Below are 14,811 nucleotides of genomic sequence, written 5' to 3' on the forward strand. Positions count from 1 at the left end.
AGTTCAAAAATACCATTAAAACCTTCCATCCCGTACAGTTTTTTCACAAAATACGAATTCAGATCTTTTTACATTTTGAATCAAAAAATGTATAAACTTTAATGCATTTAACAAAATAACAAAAGCAGTCAAATGTCAAAAGTTTCAATTTTAATGACAAAACTAATTATTCATAACTTATTAACAATTTGCAAAGGAATGGAAAAAGGGGAGATCAGGATTAGGCTTAAAATAAAGTCTTGAGATTCATTCATTCATGTGAAAATAGGCTTAGAATTGAACAAATACTTGTAATTGGCACAGAGGAAGACAGGAATCATGTTTTTGTGACAGTTTTTCTGGTGATTAAGTGAGAATACAAGACAGCTTCACCTTACAAATGGCTGTTGAAAGCAAAAATGCTACGAAATGCATCATATTTTGTTAGAAAATGTGATGAAACAGGCACTATTCTTAGAATCAGCATCCCAAAATGAGTAATAAAGAAATATTGGATTTCATCCAGCAAATATGATGCAGGGTGTTGTTACCATAGAATTGTAAATATCTCATTATTTTTATTGTAGTGCAATAAAAATGCAATATTATTCCGATTAAAGTGTTAATGTATGTGTGTTTATGCGTACTTACACAGAATGAAGGAGCTGTTGTTGGCTTTGTCAGTGTGAGTGGTCACATGGATTTGAAGCTAATCAATAAGTGGTTTGAACTTGAAGAATTTGAAGGATTGAGAAAGACATATCCAGCTCATCAAGAGGATCAACCAGAGGAACCACATCCACTGGGGGAGGAAAATAATACATTTGATGTCCAGCAATATGATGAAGCCAAAGAACCTGTGGAGGTGAGTTTCAAAAGACACATTCAGAATATTTAATGCTGCTCTTTATGGATATTTTTTTAATTAATTTCCAAATAAACTTTACAGGGTGAACTGATGGCAGAGGAGGAGAGTGGAGATGAGCCTACTGACATATCTGCAGGTCAGAGCTAAACATCATCTTTGAGATGTTTCTCCCTTCTTTTGCATTTGAATACCAGTTACTATTTTTGAGAATCCTTGTGATTCCTGCCAAGTAACTTATTTTTGAATTGCTTATTTTTGTTTCTCTAACTAGCCAGAGTGTTTTGAGACATGCATCAAAGACACAGTGGACTCAGGTGAGGACTCTGAATTAGACGGGCCACCTAATGCATTCTGCATCCAGCTCTTCACAATGGAAAAGAAGTTTGAAATGAGGTGAGGACTTCTTGAATCAGGAAGTAACCATCTAGCAACCATCAGAACAGCCAACAGTTCAGAGAGAGGGTGGATAATTGTCATGAAAATCTCAATTATGACTGTTTTTGGTACAAGAAACCATGACTTTAGTGGGATAATGCTATGAAAGTGTAAAATATGGTTCCTCTGAAGTACGTAAGCTATCAGAACTTGTACTGGTTAAATTAATTTTGGTTAAAGGAAAACCGTCTGGCCGAGCTCCAATGGCTTTCAGTGAGGAGCTGTTGTAAAAATCAGTCTGAGTGTTATTTGGCTCCTGCTGAGCTGGTCTGTGTGCCACCTTATTGGCCAGCTGTTGTGGAATATGGAGGCCTGTCGCTCCCCACAGAGCATGAACATGTAATTAATGAGTAGAATGCTTAAAGTGACAGCGAGACCAACTAAACCACACTCTTTTTAGTGCCTTTCTCAATGCTCCGGCAGGACAGATGATGCTCATAAGCTTTCATTTCTGTTGTCGTCTTCTTTCCTCAAAGATCAGCTGATTTCCTGCCGTACCTGTTTAAACTGTTCCCAGTAAGTACATCAATTTAAGGAATCCAGAAATCACCCAAATATGTAACACAAATATGTATTAATTCACCCAAAAATGAAAATGATCATCACTTACTCACTCTCATGTTGCTCTGTGACTTTCTTTTCTATGTATGCTATATTTCAAGTCTTCTGACGTCTGTGTAAGAAACAGACAAATATTATAATTATTAATATTACGTTTTTGTCTTATTTGGAAAACAGCAGAGTGACATTCTTCAAAATATATCCTTCTGTGTACTGTGGAAGAAAAAAGTCATACGTCTTTAAGACGAGTACACTACCTTTGAAAAGTTTGGGGTCACTCGGATGTTTTTTTTAAATAAATTGATACTTTTATCAAGCAAAGACGCATTAAATTGATCAAAAGTTACAGAAAAACATTTATAATGTTACAAAAGATTTCAAATAAATGCTGTTCGTTTGAACGTTCTATTCATCAAAGAATCCTGAAAAAATATTGGTTTCCACTAAAATATGAAGCAGCACAACTGTTTTCAACATTAATAATAATCAGAATTGTTTCCTGAGCAACAAAGCAGCATATTAGAATGATTTCTGAAGGATCATGTGATACTGAAGACTGGAGTAATGATGCTGAAAATTCAGCTTTGATCACAGGAATAAATTACATTTTAAAATATATTCAAATAGAAAACAGTTATTTTACATTCTAATAATATTTCACAATATTACTGTTTTCTACTGTATGTTTGATCAAATAAATGCAGCCTTGGTGAGCAGAAGAGACTTCTTTCAAAAACATACAAAAATCTTACCACTACCAAACTTTTAAAAGGTAGAGCAAATGATGACAGAATTTTCATTCTCGAGTGAACAGTCTCTTCAAGCCCAGTTGCATTTTGTGTCCTGTTTTACATAAACATAAATTTGACATAAATTGTTATGGTGTTCCACAGGATCGGGATTTCTGTGTGATCTCTGTACCTAAACTGACTCCAGAGTTCCCGCTGCTGCAGTGGTTCATCCGAGTCGCTCCTCGGGACACCAGCACCTGCTCGCAGGAACTCTACCTGTGTCACCGGTGGGGATTGATCAGGTACACGCACACTCTGAATCATCTAAATGAGCTGAAAAAGAAACCTCTGAATCAATAGTTCCTATTCAAGTACTTGAATTGTATAATAAAGCATGATTGAAACCACAATACAATCAAAGGACAATATTCTGACCTTGATAGTATTTGTGAGCGTATAAAGCCGGATTCAAAAGATGATCTAGTGAAGATAAATCAATTATTCCGTCTTCTAATGTATTTGACCTCAGATGTTTCTAGGAATCGAGTTGATTTTTCTCCATAATATCTTGTGGCAACATTTGGATTTATGTTTCCAACACCCTGGATTTATGTTTCAAACTAATATTTTTTTTTGTCCATCAGAACATTGGAGGTGCGAGTGGCGGTGTCGTCTGATATCCCAGCAGTCTCAGCGGGAGTCCATCAGTGAAGATCTGGATCTGTTCCTACAGGCCCGAAAAGACCCGGTCTGTCACCAACCACACACTAGACCGTCTCAGACCCACGACAGGCCAGTGTTTGTGATGTCTGAACATTGTCTCTCATTCTCAGGATGGAACTGCTCTTCAGGCATTTGTGGCTCAGGTCGAGAGGCGAGTTGTTGGTTTGATAATCATCAGAGATGAAGAGGTACGTTTTTAATAATGTGTCATGGTGTGTCATTGCTGTTTCTTACCATAAATAAATGCAACGCATGTTGTGCTCCCAGGACATTGAGTTGATCCGAGCCAACTTTGATGTCGAGAGGTTCATGTACTTCAGCCATGAGGAACACGGTCGACTGTGTCACTTTTTCCTCAACCCTGTTTCCCTTCATCACACCAAATATCTCTTTGGGGAGGTGCTGTGCTTGGCACACAAGTCCTGCCTCTATTACCTCCTTCACCCACCCCATTACAGCCACAAGGTGGGCAAAAGTCACTTTTTCTCCTGTAAAAAAAGACGACCGTAATCTCACTGCAAAAAAATTATTATCTTACTCAATACTTTTGTCTTGTTTTCCAGTACAAATATCTAAACATTTTTAAAGATTTACTTGAGAAACAAAACAGCATAAGATATTTAGTCCTATTTTCTGAAATAATTATCAAAATTAAGTGAGGTTATGCTTAAAACAAGAACATCTGCCAAAGGGGTAATCAAATATTTTTTTTCCTTTGAATTAAGTTTCTTTTTCTGACCCCATTGCAGCTATTTGTTCTAGTTTTAAGCATCAACTCACTTATTTTTGTTACATTTTTCAGAAAACAAGACTTAATATCTTATGAAATTTTGCTACTCAAGTAAATCTTCATTAAAGAATGTTTAGATGTTTGTCCTGGAAAACATTATTTTTTGCAGTGCACACATGAGTGTCCGTCTTTTAGGTTGATGAAAAGCTATAAATTAAACTGAATATAAAATTGTATTTAATATATAGTACCGTTCAAAGTTTTGGAATAATTCCGATTTTTTTCTTTAAAGTGTCTTATGTTCAGCAAGGCTGCATTAATTTTATCACAAATAGCAAATAACATAAAGACTGCAATCAAATACTGCAACAACAAAAGCAACTGTAGTGTTATTTGTATACAAAACCAATAGTTGAATCTATTCCATACAACTCACCAGCACAATGCTAGAGGAATCTGTAGCACAAACAGTTTTGGACATTGAAGTGTACTACTTAGGGCTATGGCTTTGTTTAAATCACTTACCCCAAGTATGAGCACGCGATGCATGCTTTAGTGATCACATCGAGTAGAAAATGATTCCACAAGAGGGTGCTGTGCAGTAAATGAATGTGCCATCACTCGTGTAACTTGTGACACACTTGCAACTCTCAATGGACTGTCAATGGACAGCATGACATCTTTGTTTCCCCCACTTATGTTCATCAATAATTAATGCCGTAGCTGTTTGCATTATTCCACTCGTTACACGTTTTGCGCATCAGAATCGTTAGCCGTACGTGAAGCAGATCACAGGGCCGTTGTTGCCTGAGGTTATTGAATGTCTAGTTGTAAAGAAACAGATGAATGGATGGTGGCAGATGGCGGTGAATGTTTACGCTGGTTTCTAACAGGTAAAGCAGCAGCATTCTTATCCAGCCATCATCAGAACAACCAACATCTGCTGCAGACGTGTGTGTGTGTGTGTGTGTGTGTGAGTGTGTTTACTCCTGAGTGAGATACCACACACCCAATAGCCAGAGGGGGGATTTCACGTCACACAATGTTTCTTCATCAATACAATCTAAATGAGCTAAATTAATCATGAGGTGTTATGAAAGCATCACATTCAGCCCACATGATTTCACAGTTTTCTTCAATAAAACACATCAGGAGAGCATGGATAGTGTGTTTGAGGCAGTGGCAGTTTACAAACACGGGTTTATAAAAGCTTGTAGGTGGCTTAGGCAGCATTTTAAGGTATGTTCACAACATGATTGGCTCTTCCAAAACTGATTTTCTTTTAGTCAAATGCTAAAGTAGCATCATATGTATCATTCATAGAGATTGATTATCCATGCACTGCTATGAATAATCAATCCAAGATGGCAGATGACACTATTGAAATCTAATTAAATATTTATATTTAACCAATATAAATATTTGTGTAACCCAGTATTTGTGTTTTTATTTTCACAGTATTAGCTTATTAACTCATTTTTGTGTACTTCTGCATGGCAAACTTTTTCTGAAGGATCATGTGACTGGAGTAATTCTGCTGACATTTCAGCTTTGCCTCACAAGAATAAATTACATTTTAGAATATATTTAAATAGAAAACAACAGTTATTTTACTTTTCAATGATATTTCACAAAATTTGTGTATTTCTGATCAAATAAATGCAGCCTTGGTAAATAAAAGAGTCTTCTTTTCAAAACATTGTGAAAAATATTACTGAACCCAAACTTTGTATATTCTAACACACAAACTGTAATAAAAAAAATTTTAAATGTAACTTTAATGAAAAATACTGTCAAATGTATGGTTTTTGCATGTAAAAACTATGAATTACAATATATATAATTGGGAAACTAAATGTATTTATTTTTACAGTGAATTTATGACTACCACAGCTGGCCGTTTTTTACCATAAATTTAACAGGACATTTTTACAGTGGATATATGACAATTAAGTCACCACTTGAAGTCCAGTGTAAAGTCTGGTTTCTGAAGCAAAACCAGTTGAAACCACTGCCCATTTTAGGCAGTACAAGGTGCTCATTAGGTTTAGAGCAGAGCTGCTGTGTCATATGCAGCTTTGTGTGTGTGTGTGTGTGTGTGTGTGTGTGCAGTGCATTAGCAAGAAACACAAGCTGTCACCCTTCAGTCCACATTAGAAAGGTCCATTTGGTAGCGCAGCAACACTGGTGTCCAGGCAGTGCTCCAGATAAGAGTGCAATGATTGCGTTAATCCTCTGTCCGGTTCAGATGAATTAATCAGAGTTAAAGCACCTGTTCAGTCTTCGTCAATAGAGTGTTGTGTTACGAAGGGCATTATGTCTGATAGAAGCCCTGCATGTTTGAGACCGGAGCACCTGCGCTGGCTTTACCTGAGCAGAGAGGACAGGGTCAGCTCCCGTTTGACGTCACGTCACTGTCATATCACTGTCAGGAGCTGATGAACAACATCGGAGAACATTTAACTTCCAAAAAAAACAACAAAAAAAAACCTTACCGTTTTCAAACAGGTTTCCTTAACACTTGCACAATCTGCCATTGGTCACCATTCTTTTTAGCACCTTCACAACAGCTACAGGGTAAAGAGATACAAGGAAGACCAATCACAATTCAATATGCAAACTATTACAATGACATCATATTTTAAGTATTAAGAAAAACAACAAACATCATTTAAATGAAGTTGAATGCTGAACATTCTATCTATTTTCAAATGTTTGTCCTTAATTTCTTTCTTTTTTAAATGACAAAAACTAAATTGGATGGCAATTTAAGTTTGGGGTCAGACTTAATATAAGTTTTTTTATTATTAAATTAAGACTTTTATTTAGCAAGGACACATTGAATTTATCAAAAGTGACAGTAAAGATATTATGTTACAAAAAAAAATCAATTTCAAAGAATTGCTGTTCTTTGAATTTGTTATCATGGAATCCAGAAAAAAAAATTATGGTTTCCAAAAAAAAAAAAAAACAATTCAGCACAAAATGTGCAAGTGCATAATTTTAACAGCTGTTAAGAACATTGATAATAATAAGAAACTGACACTGAAGCCTGGAGAAATGGCTGCTGAAAATTCAGCTTTGAATCACAGGAATAAATTAATAGCCAAATAGAAAACTTTAAATTATAGCAATATTTCACAACATGAGTATTTTTACTTTATTTTTGATCAAATAAATGCAGCGCTGGTGAGCAGAGGAGACATAGATTTCTTTCAAAAATATACGACCCCAAACTTTTAAACAGTATTGTGTATATATAACAAAAACTAATCTCTTTCATATGTTCAAAACTTCTCGGAGGGCATCAGAAAATTAGTTTTGTGCACATGATTCCTGTTGTGCATTTTCTGATTCAAGTAGCCCCACATGTCCAGAATTTAAACCTCCTTCAGTCTCTGCCATTGATTACAGCATTTAATGAATGACTCTGAAGAGCCAGTCGTTGATGGTCGTGTAATCAGCTACGTTTCCTTATATTACAATGACAAATGGCATAGTTTCGGGCCTCTCCCTTCCCAGAGTCCACCGCGTCTCTATTCTGCCACTTTAAATCAGATAAGGTGCACCACAGAACAAATCCTTCAATTTATTCATCCTTCAAGGGCCAATTAGAGAACCAGAGAGAGAATGATTAGAACACGGCAGCTGTTCACGTTGAATTGATTCAAAGACGACCAAACATGTAAAATCTCTACAAGAATTTATCTTTTCAATGCTTCATATTAGGTGCAGAGCCTATTGACGTGTTCTGCACGTTTTTTATAAAGTAGGTTTCTTTTCTCTCCGTGAAACTCTTTAACATTACCACATTTCAATATTTTAGACGAGTTATAGTGCTCGCTAATGCAAATGCTTTTTTCCTGTTCGCTGTGCTGGTATCTTTTTAGCCCAATAAGTGCTCAGTGAAACATACTGTCGCTCTGGCTCTGATTAAACTATTGTCATGCAGGGGAACCCTTCCGTGTGTAGGACATCAGCAGTGCTTTTAGGAAAACTGCAATTACTGTTAGCTGAGCTTAGCTGTTAGCTGTTAACTCTCTGGTTAAAGGACAAACACACACCTGAAACACAACACACGACCATTTCATTGCATCGACAAGCAGAGGCTTATCAGATTATCCAGTGTTCAACAATAAGGTCCGGTTGAGCTGAGACTGCAAATGCAAAACAGCTGTTTTAGCAACAAATAAATGTAATTTGTTTTTCATTAAACTGTATGTTTTATGCCTATAAATTCATAAACCACACTAATGATGTAGTACAAAACTCTTTATGATTTTGAACCCATTCGAACTGATGCATCCATCAGTTATAAGTTTTGATAAATCCTTATACCTAACATTATTTTGATTACATATTTAAATCAGTGTTGTCTATACATCACACAAACCTAAAGCTTCATTTCTGTCATGAATTCGGTCCATGGACTTCCGTTTATTCACCACCAGAGGTCACCCTTTCCATTACATTGACTCTCTCACAACACAAACTGTTGCATAGCACCCCGGACTACATATCCCATCATTCATTGCACGGTTTGCACACTGCACTGATTGCACTCATTGCACACAGCTGTTTCTTATCACCTCCCTCACTATATAACACCCACTCAAACCACCATTCTCTGCTGAGTATTGTTTAGCCTGTACCCCTTTCCGAGTCTCCGTGTTTTCCTTGTTTCGACTTACCTGGTTTTGCGGTTTCTGATCTTTGCCTGTTTTCCTGGATTCTTCCCTCTCGTCTCGCCCCTGTGATTCTGTCTGCCGATCGGTGACCTACGCTAGCCCTAGGACTATTCTTGTGTTTTTGCCCGCCATATACCTGTTTGCCATTGCTCGACCCTGCCTGTTTACCACGTCCCTTTAATAAAAGCTTGCAGATGGATTCACACGTCTCACGTCTTGTCAGCCTCGTGACAATTTCTAAGACATTAAAACACATATATAATCACATTTTCTGTTTTTAAATAATTAGATATAAGTACATTACTGTTCAAAGGTTTGTGGTTAATGTTTCGCTTACCAAGGCCACATTTATTTGATCAAAAATACAGTAAAAACAGTAATATTGTGAAATATTAATGCAATTTAAAATAACTGTTTTCTATTTGAGTACATTTTGAGATGTAATTTATTTCTGTGATGCAAAGCTGAATTTTCAGCATCATTACTCCTGTCTTCAGTGTCACATGATCCTTCAGAAATCAGAAAGCTGTGCTGCTTCATATTTCATATCAGCATTGACCACTGAAAAACTCCACCAGTGAGTAGTTTTATGGGTTACATGACAATAAAGATCGTGTTTTCTCATTTCTTCCTGTCAGGCTCCTTTTGCCCTGTATCACACAAACAGAAAACTCACCATGGAGCCGAAGGTCACCATCAATGCCAGAATCGTGGTAGTGGGAGCATCTGACACGGGTTTAGCTTTTCTTGAAGCACTAACATTCTGGTAAGCATGCCATTTTTAGAAACGCTACTTCAATCAAATGGTCGACTCCGATTATTAAGCCCTACAGTAAAGAGCATTCAAGGTTTTTTTTTGAAGAAACAAGATATTTGTGTCTGAAACAGGGTTTTTTTGTCTGGGGGGGGGACATCATCTCAAGTGTGATTATAATTAGTGAGAGTGACCCTCAGGGATCTGAGCGAAACAATGATTGCATGAAATCTGAGCTTATGCCTTTATATAATAACACTCAGCCCAGCACACGCCAATTAATACCTGTATTCTGGATCCTCCTGTCTCTGGACAGAAATCTATGTGTTTTAAAACCACTGAATTTGAAAAACAGACTTTTCAAATAAAATATTTGTCTTTATTAAAATATTTTTAAGCAGTGATTCCCAGCCAGGCATCAGCTCCAAATGGTACTTTGAAAGATTTCAACTTCAATATCAGGGCCACATTCTGGTGAGAAAAACCTTTGTAACATAGAAAATGCAACTAAGGATATTCAAAAGTCACTTTACAAAGACTGACCTTTCCTTTGTTAAACATCACATCTAGATTTAATTTACAAAAACATGTGTCGTTAGGTCTTTCTTGAAAATGTGAGGCAACTAGACAAATGCAAGGCTGTTTTTGTTTGATTAAAAATAGAAATATTGTGAAAAATTATTATCATTTTAAATTACTGTTTTCTGTTTGATTGTGTTTTAAAATGTAATTTATTCCTGTGATCAAAGCTGAATTTTCAGCATCATTACTCCAGTCTTCAGTGTCACATGATCCTTCAGAAATCATTCTAATATGCTGATTTGCTGCTTAAGAAACATTTCTGATAATTTTTATCAATGTTAGAAACAGTTGTGCTGCTTCATATTTTTTGTGATAGCCATGATATTTTTATTTCAGGATTCTTGATGAATAGAAAGTTCAAAAGTAAAGCATTTACTTGAAACATAAATCTTTTGTAACGTTTTAAATATCCTTACTGTAACTTTTGATAAATTTAACACATTCTTGCTGAATAAAAGTTTTCATTTCTTTCCTAAAGAAAAACGGTAGTGTACAGTAAAAGGTTGGGGAAACACTGTTTTTAGACAATGACTTCCACACACTTTAGCTCTTTAGTCTCTGAAGGATTTCACTTTTCAGAATGTCATTTCTCGAGAGGATATCAGGAGAGGTCAGGGGTTTGGATGCAGCTTCTCGCAAGGCGTTTGACCAAACAAAGCCGCGATTTAAGGCCGTTCTTGTTTCCTGAAAGCTGATAACTGCCTGGCAACCAGGGGTCGCTCTGCGGCTGTGTGTGTGTGTGTGTTAACTCCTGCTGCTTTGGCAGGCACCGCGGGCACGCAGCTGTCTAGAGCTGGCAGTGTGTGGAGGTCACGCGCTGGCCCTTTAATTAGCCCTGCCACTGTTCTCTAGGCCGCAATTGGTGTTTGCTGTCGCTAATGACTTGACTAATGAGGCAGTTAGTGTCCACTAAACTTATGGCCGGTCAGCCGCTGTAGAGGCCGCCTGACTAATGGAGAAGGTGGAGGCCATGGCCGACAGCGCTTATCTGTCAAGCCAAAACCATTGGCCCCCTCACGCGCGCTCTCTTGTCTTTTATCACCCCTGAGGATGGGGTGAAACGCAGGACCACAGAGGACCGATAAAGATGCTTGGCCCCTAAACTTAGCAGTCAGACACTGGCCACAATAGAGGCCTGTCAGCTGCTGATAAGGCCAGAACGCTGTGAGCTGGTGGTCAAGAACAGCCTGCGGAGAGAATACACATACATACACACACAAGATTAACATTTCACACTGACACAGATTCCAGATTTTTTTTCTAATATAAAAGATGGACAAATAATTCTGTTCTTTAATTAATTCTATAAATTCTTAATGAAACAACAATGAAAATATCCATTGCCATCTAGTAAATAATAATAGTCACATTTGCTAAATTTTATCAAACAAAATGTTATTCTTTAAATCATGTTTATCATTAACTACAACATCTGGTCCCAAATTAGCGAACTCCTATTTAGTGGTTAATTTAGGCTAAATGTGCAAGCCTCGTTTTTATTTTATTTTTATTCGTAATATTTTCCCAAATTTTGTTTAAATATTTTAATGTATACATGTTTTTAAATGCTATTTTAATGGTATTTTAGCAATAAACATTAATTAAATAATAATTACAATTTATAATTCAATTTATTTAGTGTATTTAGGCATGTCCCAAAATAAAAACCACACAAATTTATTAATGTTATGTTATTTTAGCAATAAACATTAATTAAAGGGGTCATATGATGCTTTTTTTAAAGATCATTATTTGGTGTAACACCATGCATTTGGGCGCATTATGCTAATATTTCCACATAGTGAGGTAGATATGTGGGGGCGTGTTAGAACGAGCTGTTTTAGGGGGGCGTGGCAGAGTCTTAACTTTGATAAAGAATATCTCTTTGGTTTTGAGACTTTAGTCTTTGCAACTTCAGGGATCTTATCTATGCACAATCAGCTTGTAACACTCCAAAGAGAAAGGAAAACTTGAAATCGCATCATATGACCCCTTTAATTAAACAATTAAATTAATTCATGGGTATCATTAAAATAAAATCATACAAATCAGTTTATTTTTCATTTATTTAGTGTATTTAGGCATGTCCAAAATGTTGTTTAAATATTTGAATGTATACATGTTTTAAAATGCTATTTTAGCAATAAAAATTCATTCACTCATTAATTTAAATTTATTAATGTCTATGTCTAAAAAAAATCACACAAATCAATTAATGTTTTTAATTTATATTTCATTCATTTAGTGTATTTAGGCATGTCCTAAATTGTCAACAGGGTTTGAAACCTTATATATAAAAAAATATAAATACAATTTTAATAATGAATTTGACTGATTCTTTGTTTAAAAAAATAATTAGGCTACTCAAGTGCTGTTAAAAAATGGCAATTTATCTTATACTTCTGCATGTGAGAATTTGTGCAAATCAAACATATGCAGGAAAGAGTTAAATGAAAAAAAGGGCTCAAATTAAAGACAGATAGCTGAATTTGACAGTTGCAGCTCTGTCTGTCTGCATCGCTTAGAGCGCTAGAACGCAGAGCTGCAGCTGTGTGTCCAGCGTTCTCCGTCTGATCAATCAAGACAGTCCACAGGCCTCACACACTCACAAGCACTCCTCTTTTAACGCACGCTAGCCTGATTTCCTCTCCCGCCACAGATAGAGATCATGTCTTTCTAACACATACAAAACAGGGCATTTACATGACAAGAGACCTTTTTACACTCCTGAGGGGACGGGGGGAGGGCGACGGGGGGAGACCACTACACACAGGAAACAAAACAAGAGTGAAAAAAAGACAAAACAAAAGGAAAGGCTTTTACTGTGATGGTTGGAGAAGAAAGCACTTTAATGCAGGCCAGCGCTGTGCTGGAAATTAAGGGATTTCAGCATCTGTCCATCGAGTGTTTGCAGAATAACCTCACACACCCCACATGCTTTTGTTCAGGCGTCGTTACTATCCTCTCTTCATTCAATGGTATTCATTTCTGGACAGAAAAAAAGGAACAAAAAAATTGGACAAAAATAGCCTCATTATCCAAAATGGACTAGATCTGTCCTACAGTCTGTTCTTCGGAAAAGCACAAATCAACATGTTTTCTGTACCTGAAATTGATTTGGAGACATGTTCGATCAACAGTTTGAACGTCAGCCATTCTTTGTATAATGTCAAGATGCATAAAGTAAGATAAGATAAGATAAATAAAAGGGTCAATGACATTATGTGACTCTCACTCGACTACATTTCTCTTTCTCGACAGTCCTCATCTCAGATTCAACAATCTCACTCTCATCTCCGCTCAAGGTCTTCTAGATCGCTACTCTGATGACAACACGAGATTTCTGGCTACCAGGTGAAAGATGCATTACAAACGAGAGGCATTCAGACATCATGCAGCATATTTCCACTCCATGAAAGAGGGAGAGACCACTTTATTTCCATTCTATCACACAGATGTGAAGTGCTAAAGCATTGAAGCTGTCCTGGGCTCTCAGTGGAGTTCAAACTCGAAGGCCTGACTTATATTTGAATGAAAAGTCAATTCATTATAAACATTACTAATCATTTCTTAAGAGAAAAGTTTACACAGCAGAATTGCACCGTGCCATAATACTGTTAATCTCCTAAAAGAGCAGAGTTGTCAATGCACTGACTTTTTCAAGTCAAAATAGCAAAACATTATGCTGTTACTCACTGATGATTTCCCCTCCTTTGGAGCTCAAATCTCATTCACATTACTGTCAAATTCATTGTGCTTTAGGTTTGATGTTGTTGACTGATCAAAATGCTGAAAGCTGGAAAAATATGACTGTAAATTAGATAAATGAGAGTTATAATTTTAGACCGCTTTTATACGGCGCAAACATGATTTTCTAACTTATTATATTTCAATTTTTTTCCTGCATGCCATGTGCGGGGCTCCATATTAATAAGATATTAAGTCTTGGGGGGAAAAATCTAAATTAATTGAGTTAATACTTAAACTGAAAGAATTTTTAAAGAAAACATCCTATCAAAAATTAAGTTAGTTTATGCTTAAAACAAAAACAATCTCAGTTTTAAGCATAAACTCACTTAATTTTGATCATAATTGTTTTCAGAATTACAAAATCTGTCAGCTTTAAGCACAAACTCAATTTTGCAAACATTTTTAGAAAACAAGACTTAATATCTTAAGTCATTTGCTTCTCAAATAAATGTATCTTGATTTAAGAAGGTTTAGATATTTTTACTAGTAAACAAAAACAATGAGTAAGAAAATCATTCTTGCAGTGTAGTGAATTTCTTTATTCATTTGGCAGTATAAAGCAAGAGAACCAAAAGCTCCTCAGAATATCTTTTGTTTATCAAAGATGACTAAATCAATATCAAATGTTAATTTTTTGGGTGACATATTTCTTTAAAACTGCTTTGGTCTCTCAAGAGATTCTGACCTCTTACCTTATATTTTTATATTTTGAAAGCGGCAGCATTAGTGCGGCTTCACAGAAAGCAGGAACATCTGTTTTATCATGTCTGTTAGTAGTTCTGCATGACTGGCACATCTAATCCAATCCACCGATCCAAACGACTGATACAACACACCATATCAGAGCTCTGGAGGAAGAGCTTCCACACGAAACGTCTCGGGTTACTTATGTAACCATGGTTCCCTGAGGGGAACGAGACACTGCGTCCTCTAGGGGTCGCTATGGGGAACGCCTCGTCGTGACCCGTGTCTGAAGCCTACATTGAAAAAACACCAACTTGTTTGGCCGG

The 14,811-nt window shown here is 36.4% G+C and overlaps 1 pseudogene; it reads left to right on the plus strand.

Moving 5' to 3' along the window:
- LOC107559086 (cilia- and flagella-associated protein 61-like) overlaps window positions 1-14,811 on the plus strand; it is a 31,415-nt pseudogene that overhangs the window by 2,047 nt on the left and 14,557 nt on the right.

The sequence above is a fragment of the Sinocyclocheilus grahami genome, unplaced genomic scaffold, assembly GCF_001515645.1.
Source record: "Sinocyclocheilus grahami isolate Dianchi unplaced genomic scaffold, SAMN03320097.WGS_v1.1 scaffold674.1, whole genome shotgun sequence".
NCBI classification, from domain to species: Eukaryota; Metazoa; Chordata; class Actinopteri; order Cypriniformes; family Cyprinidae; genus Sinocyclocheilus; species Sinocyclocheilus grahami.